Raw genomic sequence first — 13,503 nt, forward strand, 5'->3', positions numbered from 1 at the left:
TTACTATATGCTGATGATATTGTGCTGATCTCTAACTCACCAGAGGGGATGCAGAGTCACTTGGATGCTCTGCATACATTTGCTCGTGACAGTGGATTGCCTGTCAATCTGGGGAAAACCAAGGTTATGGTGTTCAACACCACACCACAGTGGGTCAGGAGGTCGGCACCCACATTTATGTATGGCCAGGAGACTGTGGAGTACACAGATGCATATACTTTTCTTGGGGTAGTCTTCGGCGGACCGGTGTTTTCACTAAGGAGAGCATCAGTGACTAGACTGACGAGAGCATATGCAGCTTTGGGAGGATTGGAGAGGATGTGTTCGCAAGTTCAGTTTCAGGAACCGCGAACAAAGCTTTGGCTTTTTGACACTCTAGTGACTCCAGCTATGCTCTATGGAGTTCAGGTATGGGGACCCTTAGTAGACCGCCATGGGAGATCTCGCCACACAGATGGATGGAGATGTATGGAGAGGCCTCTGGTCTCTATGATCGCTCGGATGATTCGGGCTGAGGCCTCAGTACCACATGAGATTATCCGAGCCGAGCTAGCTGCCGCCCCCCTCGTGGTGGAGGCGTTGACGAGATCAGTTTCTTTTATGCACGGTCTATGGGATCTCCCCAGGGACAGATACGCTCAACTTGCCTTGGAGTCATCTCGACAACTAGCTCTACAAGGCGATACAGCATGTTGGTATGGACAAATGACGGAATGGTTTCAATCGCATGGTCTCAAGATGGATAGATTACCTCCGCTTCAATACTCTCTGGATGCACCCTCCCTGTCTCTCACACGGACAGAGATCACTAGACTCATAGGTAAGGATTTGATTCAGCTAAATACCAGGAGCACATGGATACAGCCGACACAGGAGTTGGGCACGAAGATGGCCTTCTACAGAGAGCATCTTCTCCAACTCATGGAGGACGGCTTTGTGACTAGGCCTGCATACATGGACACACACTTATCTCATGGGATAAGATGCGCTATTGGACACATACGCACATCCTCACATCAGCTCCAAATCGAGACTGGCCGATTTCGAGGGTGCCGGCAGGAGCTAGGATATGTCACCTATGCAACTTAGAGCCAAAGACAGAGCTGCACTACACATGTCACTGCCCGGCATACTATGAGATACGCGGCCGCTTCCACTGCCTGTTCAGAGAAGGGTTTGGACCTTTTTCTAGAGTCATGAGATACAAGGATCAGAGGTGTCTCGGATTGTTCTTGCTAGAGCTGCGCAAACTTAGGGAGAGCTTGCTAAGAACATCAGAGGAAAGACAGTCTCAGAGACGAATCACAGATTCCTTTACACCAGCCATAGGAGAGCCAACGGAGCAGTCATTACAACAAATCTCAGAGCCTACTCATACTAGGGGTACACTACTTGATCGAGCCACAGAACTTGGTAGATCCAGACGTCCACGACCTCGGGGGGTCTCCCACTACAGACGAAGGCTGCAACAAAAGATACAAATCACTCTAGCTCGACATGCAAGACACCCTACCAGAGTACTCACCATGGAGGAGGTCGATGAGATCCAACAGCGACCAATGAGAATTTTCATCTCAACCCACAAACCCCCCCCCCCCCCCCCCCATTTCCTTTCTCCTTAGCGTCTTAGTGTTAGTTCTTTATACCTTTGTAATTTCCGTACTCAGACATGGTATCAGATTCACCAATTGTAACTTTTTTGGTCTCATAGGCCATTTTGGCCTTTTGAAGACGTTAATATAACATTTCATTTCATCTCTCTCTCTCTCTCTCTCTCTCTCTCTCTCTCTCTCTCTCTCTCTCTCTCTCTCTCTCTCAAAAGAAGGGGGGCTTGGTACCCTTTTGTACTAGGTAATCAAATTATAGTCACACAAAATATAACGGATCTGATAGTGATAAAACCCATAAGATATTCAACAAACACAAACCTAAGAGGAAAAACTACCAGTGATGTAGAGTTAAAACCTGGGTGGTACTACAAAAGCTAAGATCATGGGAGTACGGAAAGAAAGTAACAAAGAACTGAAGCAGAAACAAGCCACCCAGACATTTTGAGGAGGCCGAAAACTTTACAAAAGAAAATTTCATTATCCAACTCCGCGTACATCCTAGCAGAAGATACATTGCCACCGGAAAATAGACTCTGCACCAAAAAACCAGGAGAGAGATAGCCTCTAGCCATTGCTAGCATTGATCAACAGGGCTCTGGCCCTCTTCCACTTGCAAACAAAACAGGTGAAGACAAGGCTAAAATCGCCCTTCCTCACACATCCCATAACCTTTACCAAACCCCAGCCGACACGTGTATCCACCAAGCAAGGAAATAATCAACAAAACACATAGGCAAGCAACCATGCAAGCATTCACACACACACACACACCCCTCTTGCACACATGCACACAAACGCACGCAGACATAGGCAGAACAAGCAACCACATGTAAACATGCAAAGAAAAACCCATATATAGACCAACATGCATACACACAACAAACAAAGAACCAAAAAAAGACCTGCAAAAACAAAAGGAAATTAACCCAGTGTAGGCATCACAGACACACGGAACAGCAAGAAGGGGAGGGGGGGGAAGGGTGGTGTGCAACTAGATCTGGTGCTCAATTGCTGGCGGTGCGACAAACAGTATCTGGCAGTGCTGGCAAAGGCAGCTGGTATAATGAGGAATGCTGCGAGATAAGAGACAGACTTTAGAGGGAGGTGCTTTCGGGGGACATCACTCACAGACAGTCACGGATTGACTTCCAACGCCTAGTGCGGCAAAAGAAGCGGGCATTTCTGGCTCGACTAGAGCAGGATCTATACCAGCTATTCTTGAGTCAGGACTGGGGCCAAACAGATCTGGTGCTCAATTGCTGGCGGTGCGACAAACAGCATCTGGCAGCGCTGGCAAAGGCAGCTGGTATAATGAGGAATGCTGCGAGACAAGAACCAGACTTCAAAGGGAGGTGCTTTTGGGGGACATCACTCACAGACAGTCATGGATTGACTTCCAACGCCTAGTGCGGCAGAAGAAGCGGGCATTTTTGGCTCGACTAGAGCAGGATCTATACCAGCTATTCTTGAGTCAGGACTCACATGAGGGATGGCGACTCTTTCATGAGCACTCCCCACCGCCCACTATTACCTCTATGGAGGCATGGGGCCAATACGCATCATCTTTGTACACAGTTCTTGGACAGCTGCCCCTTCCCGACCCCCCCGATCCATGCCCACACACATGTGCTGATGGTGAAGAAGGCCATTGATAGGATGAGGACTGGGAGAGCATCTGATCATGATGGCTTAGTGGCTGAGCATTTTATACATGCCTGGGATCTGCTCGCAGAGCTTCTAGCAGTTACGTTCAACCGTTCCATGTGTGAGGGCTTGCCTAAGACTTGGAGCTTATACCTATCTTCAAGTCAGGAGATCATATGGAGCTTGGGAATTATCGCACTATCATGATTAGTCACACATTGGCACGGTTGTACGCATCCATTGTTGAGCAGCAGCTGAGTAGATGGGCAGAGAGTGAGGGTATACGGGCAGTCGGGCAGGCAGGGTTCAGGGGAGGTTTTTCTACTCTTGACCACATCTTGACACTCAAGAGCCATTATTGAGGAGGGCAGATCACATGGGAGACGGATCTATTGTAGCTTTGTGGACTTCCGCAAAGCATTTGACACACTACCCAGAGCTAGATTGATGCGCAGACTACAGGAGATGGGAGTACCCACAGAGATAATTTAGGGGATCATGGCATTATACAGGTCAGTAGTGGCACGTGTACGCACTTCAGAGGGGCTATCTACATTAGTTCACACCACTATCGGAGCAAGGCTGCCCGCTCTCTCCTACTCTATTTGGTATGTATGTGGATTAGGTTTCTGACTATATTGAGAGAGATGGTGACAGAGGTGCACAACTAGCAGGGACATGGATTCCACTATTGTTATATGCTGATGATATTATGTTGATCTCCAACTCTCCAGAGGGGATGCAACGTCACTTGGATGCTTTGCATAGGTTTGCCCATGAAAGTGGTTTGTCTGTCAACCTTGGTAAAACCAAGGTTATGGTGTTTAATACCACCCCACAGTGGATCAGGAGGTCAGCACCCGCATTCACATACAGCCAGGAGAAAGATGCTTACACTTACCTTGGGGTGATCTTTAGTGGACCAGCATTTTCATTGAGGAGATGCTTACACTTACCTTGGGGTGATCTTTAGTGGACCAGCATTTTCATTGAGGAGAGCAGCAGAGACTAGACTGACCAGAGCCTATGCAGCATTGGGTAGATTGGAGAGGTGTGCTACAGATGCTTACACTTACCTTGGGGTGATCTTTAGTGGACCAGCATTTTCATTGATGAGAGCAGCAAAGACTAGACTGACTAGAGCCTATGCAGCATTGGGTAGATTCGAGAGGATGTGCTCGCAGGTTCAGTTTCAGGAGCCTTGAACAAAGCTCTCGCTCTTTAACACATTTGGTAGCTTCCGCATTGCTCTATGGAGCTGAGATAATGGGGACCTTCATTGGATCATCATGGGAGGTCGGGTCGCACTGATGGATGGGGGACATGGAGAAGCCTCTGGTCTCTATGATCTCGCGACTTACTAGAGCAAAGGCTAGCCTCTGGTCTCTATGATCTCGCGGCTTATTAGAGCAAAGGGTTCAATACCACGTGACATTATCCGAGCAGAGCTAGCTGCCCCCCACTAGTGGTTGAGGCACTCACTAGATCGGTCTCCATTATACACCGCATGTGGGACCTTCCTAGAGACAGATATGCCCGCCTCGCACTTGAGTCCTCCCGACAGTTAGCCGTGCAGGGAGATACAGCATGCTGTAATGGAGAGATGACATCATGGTTTCAGGCACATGGGTTCAGCATGGACAGATTGCCCCCCTTCCGATACACCCTCTCTAACTATTACACAGTCCGAGATCACCAGGCTCATCCGCCAGGACCTTACTCGGCTAGACACCAAGAGGACATGGATACAGCCGGCACAGGAGCTGGACACGAAGATGGCTTTCTATAGAGAGCATCTTCTCCAGCTTACGGAGGACGGCTTTGTGAAGAGACCCAGATACATGGACACCCACTGGTCTCATGGGATACGATGTGCTATTGGCCATATACGCACATCTTCACACCAGCTTCGGGTCGAGATTGGGAGATACAACGGAGTACCCGTAGAGGCAAGTACATGCCCCCTATGCCACATGGAGCATGAGAAGAGTTGCACTACCCATGCCACTACCCAGTCTACTATGAGATATGAGGCCGCTTCCACTGCTTGTTCATAGAGGGCTTTGGACCACTCTCTAGTGTCATGGAGTACGAGGACCAGAGATGCCTCGGATTGTTTTTGCTCAAGCTGCACATACACAGAGAGAGCCTGGTGAGAGGAGAGGCTAGCCAGTCTCAGAGACGGATCATAGGCTTCTTTAGAGCAGACACTGGACATCTGGAGGAGCTACTACCACAGCTGACTCCACTTACCTCGGAGTGGTTTTTAGTGGGCCAGCATTTTCATTGAGGAGGACAGCAGAGACTAGATTGACCAGAGCCCATGCAGCATTGGGTAGATTGGAAAGGATGTGTTCACAGGTTCAGTTTCAGGAGCCTCAGACGAAGCTTTGGCTCTTTGACACTTTGGTGGCTTCTGCATTGCTTTATGGAGCTGAGATTTGGGGACCTTCATTGGATCACCACGGGAGGACAGGCCGCAATGATGGATAGGGGGACATGGAGAAGCCCCTGGTCTCTATGATCTCGCGGCTCATTAGAGCCAAGGCTTCCAGTACCACGTGCTATTGTCCGAGCAGAGCTAGCTGCCCCCCCACTAGTGGTTGAGACGCTCACTAGATCTGTCTCCTTCATAAACCGCATGTGCGAACTTCCCAGAGACAGATATGTCCGCCTTGCACTTGAGTCCTCTCGACGGTTAGCCATGCAGGGAGATACAGCATGCTGGTATGGGGAGAGACATCATGGTTTCCCGCGCATGGGTTCAGCATAGACAGATTGCCTCCCTTCCAGTACTCACTGGATACACCCTCTCTGACTCTTACACAGTCCGCGATCACCAGGCTCATCCGCCAGGACTTGACTCAGCTAGACACCAGGAGGACATGGATACAGCCAGCACAGGAGCTGGCACAAAGATGGCTTTCTACAGAGAGCATCTCCTCCAGCCTACGGTGGATGGTTTTGTGACGAGGCCCAGATACATGGACACCCACTTGTCTCATGGGATACGATGTGCTATTGGCCAGATACACACATCTTCACACCATCTGCAGATCGAGATTGGGAGATACAGCGAAGTACCAGCAGAGGCCAGGACATGACCCCCTGTGTGACATCGAGCCTGAGACAGAGTTGCACTACACATGCCACTGCCCCGTCTACTACGAGATACGAGGCCTCTTCCATTGCTTGTTCAAAGAGGGCTTTGGACCATTCTCCAGAGTCATGCGGTAGAGGATCAGAGATGCTTGGGTTTGTTTTTGCGCGAGCTCCGCAGACACAGAGAGAGCTTGAGGAGAGGAGAGGCTAGCCAATCTCAGAGACAAATCACAGACTTCTTTAGAGCTGCCACTGGACACCCGGAGGAGTTACTACCACAGCAGAGCTCGTCGCCTCACACCAGAAGCACACTAATCGACCGAGCGACTGAGCTAGGGAGATCTAGACGCCCACGACTGCGGAGGACTACACAGCATCGACGAAGACTGCATCAGAGGATTCGGATCACTTTGGCCCAACATGCACGACGCCCGGTCAGACTACTAACCATGGAGGAGAATTGATGAGATCCGCCAGCAACCGATGTTGGATCTCTTGTGATCTAGCTATCCCAGCTAGTTGCTTAGTTCACACCTGGCAGTTTAGGATTCCATAGTATTTTATTTTGTCATTCTGTCATCTTGTCATCTATCTGCTTCAGAATCTTGTGCTAGACTGCAATTTCTAGAGGTTGTTTCCCCGATTATGGATTCTGATGAAGTGAATGCATTGGAACAACCCTTCTCAGATGAAGAGCTGTATCATGCTTTGAAAGCACTAGGGAAGGGGAAAGCTCCAGGATGGGATGGTCTTACTGCTGAATTTTTTCATGCTTTTTGGGATGAACTGAAAGATGCTTTATTGCTCATGATAAACAGTGCATGGCTGGAACAGCAGCTTCCATCTTCATGGAAACAAGGTTTGTTGAAATTGCTCCCGAAAAAGCATTTGGCTGAAATCTTTGATGATTGGAGACCAATCACTCTTATGCCAGTCGTATACAAACTTGTTGCCAAGATGATGGTGCACAGAGTAAGGGAGATTCTTCATCGTGGCCTTCATCCTCATCAATATGGGCTCATTCCGAGACATCATATTGTTGATAATATTGCGAATGCTATGATAGCCATTGAATATGCAAAATATTCCTCTCAGGATGTACTTGTATTGCAGGTAGACATAGCCAAAGCCTTTGATTCGGTTCGCTGGGATTTTATTTCTCAGATTACGTCTAGATTGGGTTTTGGTCCTAAACGGATTAATGTCATTTACTGGCTATATTCTGAGGCTCCGACTCATGCTATCATTGCGGACGGGCTCTCTGACCCTTGGGAACTGGGTCGTTCTGTTAGACAGGGTTGTCCGTTGAGTGCTTTGCTTTATGCAATTTCCACTCACCCATTGCTTTTATATGTGGACAAGATGGTTGACGCTGGTTTGTTACATGGAGTACAAATTCCAGGTAGTCCTTTTCTTCCTCAGGCATATGCGGACGACTCTTTTTTTATGCCTAAAAATGATCGTGCGGATCTTCAAGCTTTGATGAAGATTTTGTCAGATTTTGGGCTGGCAGCTGGTTTGCATATCAGCTTCAAAAAGTCCATTTTGCTGCCTCTTAATTCTTGCGACTGGCACTCTATTTTATGGCCTGGACAACTGCTGTCACCACATGATGTGATACGTCACCTTGGTTATCCGATTGGTTGGTTCATTACAGCGACACAACAAATGGAATGGGTGACTGCTAAGCTCGCACAGAAACGGAGATATTGGAAACTGTCCACTTGGCCTCTTTATGTACGACTGCGAATAGTACAATCCATTGTGATGGCACATGTTCAATTCTATTTGCCGTTGCTGTCTTGGACGCATAAAGACATTTCAGCCTTTATGTCGAAGGCAATGGAATTGTTATGGAAGACACATCCCAAACGCAAAGCTTTACGCTTGTTGAGAATGCAGTCTACTTGTACACCAAGATCGCATGGTGGGCTTAATATATTGAACATACATTTCCATCTCTTGGCACGCAAAGCCACACTGCTGGCTGATTTTTTCGCGCAAGTACAACCTTGGTCACGCATGCTAGCTACTATGTGCAGTTCTATGAACACAAAGGCATATGGTAATTGGATCACTGATCAATGGGAAGTTGTATTGGGTCGCTTTGAAGGTACCATACCTGGCTACCCTCACTCTACAAGATTGATATTGGATTGGAAACATGTACTTTCTCAGATTAAGTGGTCCGGGAGATCCTCTTTGAATGGTAACTCATTGCGGAAAGAAAGCCTTCACTGGTCTGCAGTATTTCCTTTTCAGCGTGACCGCGAAACGTTTCAAGGCCGAAACGTTTCACCCTGAAACGCGGTGTTTCACCACGAAACGTTTCAGTCCAAAATGAAATCACAGCGAAACATGAGACCGAAACGTGCATTTAGCGACTTTGAAACTAAAACTATGGTAACTTGTTGTTAATGAAACGGCTTGTGTTTCACTTGGTGAGCGAAACGTTTCAAGGCCCGAAACGTTTCACCTATCCTTACCTGCCGAAACGCATTTCATGGTGACGTTGTTCCTTTTCCCTTGGCAGTTACTCAATTGGTCAAGGCTTACAACTTGATGAAAATGGATATCAGACGTATTGAGGATGTTGTGGATGAAAATGGTTGAGTGTTATCTTTTCCCTGTGCTTGTCAGACACTTAATTTGGGCATGCACCATCGGCCAATTTGGAGGGACATATGTGCTTTGCTTGCTCCTCTTATACCTATACCAATACTCAATGAGGAGGATAGGCTTAAAGATTGGGAAATCATTGGTAATTCCCCAGGTTCCAAACCTGTTTCTATGCAGAATTGGACTTCAAGGCAAATTTACAGAGCTATTGTGCCTCCTCCATGGATACAGTCTCATGGCAATTTGCTTTGGCACATGCATAAGTCAATGCGGTGGTGAAAAATGGTTCTTTCCATCAATTGGAAAAGCAAGTTGCCATTAAAACAAAGAGTGTTTCTATGGAGATGCATGCTTGGCATATTACCGGTGGGTAAGATTTTGGCTTCTCGTCGCATTGCCTCTTTATCTTGCCGAAGATGCTCGAATCAAATGGAATCAGTTCCTCATCTTCTTTGGTTTTGCCCCGACTCTCGGGATTTCTTGCTTGTGCTCTCAAGGCAATTGCGTTCGAGGTTTCCTTCTGCTGCATTTGGGAAACTTTTCTGGGTTTTCGGAAAACTCACACTGCAATTGCGTCCGCATGCGATTTTCATGCATTGGGTCAGATTTTGGGCCTTCTCCTCGATCTGGTCCAAAAGAAATGTTACTCTTTTTGAATCTCGACAGTTTCAGCTCTACGCTCACTTTAGAGGCTCTCTACAGCAATCCTTGTTTGACTGCTGTAGACTAAAAGACATAAACATCACGACTTTGACACTTTTCTATGACTGTTTCTAGTTTGAAGGTTTGCTCCTATATGGAGTGACTTCCTCATGTTCGGTTGTATAGATCTTTATGGTGGGTTTTCCTCACGTTGAGGCTTCCCACATGTAAATTAATCCAAGAGATTTTTAAAATATAAAAAAAAAGCGCGCAAACGTAAGTCGCATTAGCTCCTCTCGTTGTGTCAGCTGCCTCGCTGTTGATGAGAATGTCAGACATCTGCTTTGGGATTGTCGCTGCACCAGGACATTCCTTCAATGCGTTTCTCCTTGTATGAATCTTCGATTTCCCTCGGCGGTTTTCCACAAACGTTTCTGGCTTTTTGGCATTCTTCCGACTTCCCTCCAACGTTTCTTTTTTTTTTTCGAGAAAAAGATCCTTCTATTAGTTAATGAAAACTGCCCATAGGGCTACATCCACCTCTGCAAGAGAGGGCTACAACAAGCATGATGGGGAGACTCTCCCAATGAAAAAACAGCATATACACAATGAGGCTAAATCAAGAGATGGGAGGAGGAAAGAGCCACACAGGTGGACACTAGTGCCATCTGAGCACCCCCTCGACTATGGTGTAGAAAGGCCCAGGGCGCCAGAGTCGAAGGAAAGCCTCGCGGCGCTCCGGCATGCGGTCGGAGCTACCCTCTAGTCCCTCAAGCTATCCTCTGAGAGTATGGATCAGCTCTAGCCAAAAGTCACGAACAGTCTCAGTTGGTGGCACAGGGCGAGCCTCAAAGATGCGGAAACAGCGGGCCCGCCAGATGAACCAGAGTGTCAGGCCACTGATAAGCTCCCAACACTCCTCTCTCTCACTGCACCACTCCTGTGGAGTAAGCTCTGTAGCAGGCTGAAATGTAGGTCACCCCCCCTGCATCACTATCATCCTGCTGGTGGAAGATATCTCAAACTGAAGTGCCGGGCCCGTGAGTGTGGACCAGGCCGCTGCCCCCCGAGTGTACTGTCGAGCCGTGGAGAGAGTAGGCATCAGCCGAAGAACTCGTAGCCACACCTGCTGGGCCGAGGGACAGTCCGAAAGACAATGACGCTGACTCTCCACAAACTGGTCACAGGTTGCACATGCGGCCAAGAGACCACTATGCACAAGCCAACTCCCTACTGCTGTGGCTCTGTGTGCAACTAGCCACTGAAACAGAGTGACGCGCCTCGGCTATCTGGAGTCCCACAGCCTCTGCCAAAAGGCTGCAAAGAAATCGACTGTAAAGGCCTCCTCCTGCCAATGACGTGCTGCAGCGGGGCAGGCCTCTCTCTGTGCTGCAAGTATATGACGTCCAAGCCGAACAGTGTACTGAAAGAAGGGGACTCCTGGCCGGTCTGCAGAAGAGAAGGGGTCCCTCCATAGCCACTCACCAGGATCCCACTGTACTCGTGCCAATGGACAACACTCCCAAGCCCATAGCCTCCAGTGTCCAGTCTCAAGAGCTGCTGGGTCAGGGTCTATGACGCAAGTCCTCCCACAGATGCCCACAACTCGGATCCTCTGGAAACAGCACTCTGCTACCTGCGGGGCCTCTATTGCAACTCGCTATAGTCATCCCCCACCCTGAAGCTCGAAGAACAGGGCTGGGACACTCTGAGCATGCCCTGACTGAAATGAGAACCTCCAGTCGTGTGAAGGCTCGCATCCACCGGGGTGCTACTGGCTCGAGAGGCGTGAGCCACTCAGCTGGAACTGACTCTGAGATGTCCTAACACATGCTCTGCACCCCTCTCATGCCCTATAGTAGCTGGAAACCCTGCACCTCCTCTGACAAACCTGTGAACTCTAGCCAGTCACCTAGAGAGCGCGCTAGACCTGTTGCCATGGGACCCCAAGAAACATGAGGCCAATTCCCAACCAAGTGGCCTCTCTGAGTGCTAACCATGGGGTTCCAGACGAGGGGCTACCGCCATAGGCGCTCCTCCGTGCACGTCGGCTGTCTCTGCTCTAGGCCACGCCGTAAGAGCTCCCAAGATCGAAGCAAACTCACAGCGAAGCGGTCCTCCAGTCTCCTGCTCAAACCAACTCGGCGCAACTCTGTAAAGATCCATCTGGTCGAAGGTTGCCAAAGGCCTCCTGACTGAGGCACCCTGGCACGAAGCCTCTGTAGCAAGAACTCCTTCCAGGGCTCCTCGCCTGGAAGAAGTCCTCTGATGACGAACTTCCCAAGAAGGGCTCTGCTATGCTGTGCTGGATCAATGATCCCAACCCCTCCCTGAGAACAAGGAAGTGTGATGGCCGACCAAGCCACCTTGGCTCGGGCAATCTGAGTGTCACGACCTGACCAAAGGAAGTTCCTGATCAGCCTCTCTACCTCGCTAATACAAGAACTCGAGAAGATCCAGCAAGAAGTGATGTACCACATAGTCGCCAACAACACCTGGTTGGCAACTACTACTCTACCAGCCAGCGAAATTCGTGCTGAGCTCCAATGTAACAGCTTTCTCCAGATGGACAGGAGAAGAGGATCAATCTGTTGCTCGGGGGACAAGTCCAAACCAACCTGACAACCCAAGTACCGAACTGCAGTCCCCGAGGGAATCCACCTGAAACCCTCTCCTGGCATCCAATCTTGCACAGGAGCACTGCCAACCGAGAAAGCCACTGTCTTTCTCCAGTTGATCAGTGCGCCCGATGCACAACAGAAGGTCTCCAAAGCCTGCTCACATCTACGTAGATTGGCCTCCTGGCCCTCTAAGTACAAGGCTGAGTCGTCGGCAAACTCAGCGTCCAGAAGCTCATCTCCCCGAATAGGGAGTGCTAAGCCCCTCAGACCAACCTGTTGTGACACCAAAAATCTGCTCATCGCCTCCGCATAGAACAGAAAGAGAAAGGAGGCAAGAGGACAACCCTGTCTGACCGATCGTGTGAGCATGAAGCGCTCACCTCTACCTCCTGCCAAAAGCACCTGATGTGAGCCTGTCTGTACAAAGCTGACACCCCTCTGATCCAAGCATCTGAGAAGCCCATCCTACGTAGAGTGCCCTCTAGAAAGTCCCAATCAACTCTATCATATGCCTTCTCAAAATCGAGAAGAAGAATCACAATGTCCTCCCCACGGAGCCGTGCCAGGGCAGAAGCCTCCCAGAAAGTGAAGATGTTGTCAAGGATACTGCGTTCCTTGACAAAACCTGTCTAAGTCCCATGTATAAGGCTCTCAAATAGTGGCTGAATCCTCAAACTCAGAGCCTCGGCAAGAATTTTGTAGGTTGAGTTGAGGATCGTGATGGGGCACCACTGTCGAATCTCATCCAAGGAGCCACCCTCCTTTGGAATGAGGTAAATCAGGCCCTCACTTGTGCTATCCGGCATCACTCCTGTGTGCAGAATGTACTGGAAGGCACTACAAAGATCTAGGCCAAGCAGGTCCCAATACTCCAAGAAGAAGCTAGGAGTCAGCCCATCCTCACCTGGACAGCTACCACGAGGGAGGGCCCTAAGAGCCGTGTGCAGCTCCTCAAGTTGAAGAGGCATCTCTAGCCTCTGGCGCATCTCCTCAGTCACAAGACAAGGCATCTGTGCCCAAACCTGCTCCCTGCATGCATCCTGCCGCTCTGACTGGGGCTCAGCCGACAGTAACTCACGATAAAAGTCAGTAGCAACTGCAAGTATATCCTCGAGCTCACAAACAACGGACCCATCGGGTCTCCTCAACTGATTGACCTTGGCATGCGAGTGCCGAGGTCCCACTGTCTCAAAAAAAACACCTGTCACTCTGCCACCCACCTTAGTCCACTGAGATGCCTGCCGGTGAAAGGCAAACTCATGACG

At 49.2% G+C, this 13,503-nt stretch overlaps 1 protein-coding gene and 1 pseudogene across 2 annotated transcripts in view; one reads left to right on the top strand and one right to left on the bottom strand.

The window, feature by feature from the left end:
• Window positions 1–13,503, bottom strand: part of RECQL2 (RECQ helicase L2) — a 204,541-nt gene that overhangs the window by 140,646 nt on the left and 50,392 nt on the right. The gene's annotated exons all lie outside the window — the stretch shown is intronic.
• On the top strand, window positions 8,403–9,752 carry LOC147444627 (uncharacterized; annotated as a pseudogene).

The sequence above is a fragment of the Adiantum capillus-veneris genome, chromosome 13 (assembly GCF_014529385.1).
Source record: "Adiantum capillus-veneris isolate H3 chromosome 13, ASM1452938v2, whole genome shotgun sequence".
Classification (NCBI taxonomy): domain Eukaryota; kingdom Viridiplantae; phylum Streptophyta; class Polypodiopsida; order Polypodiales; family Pteridaceae; genus Adiantum; species Adiantum capillus-veneris.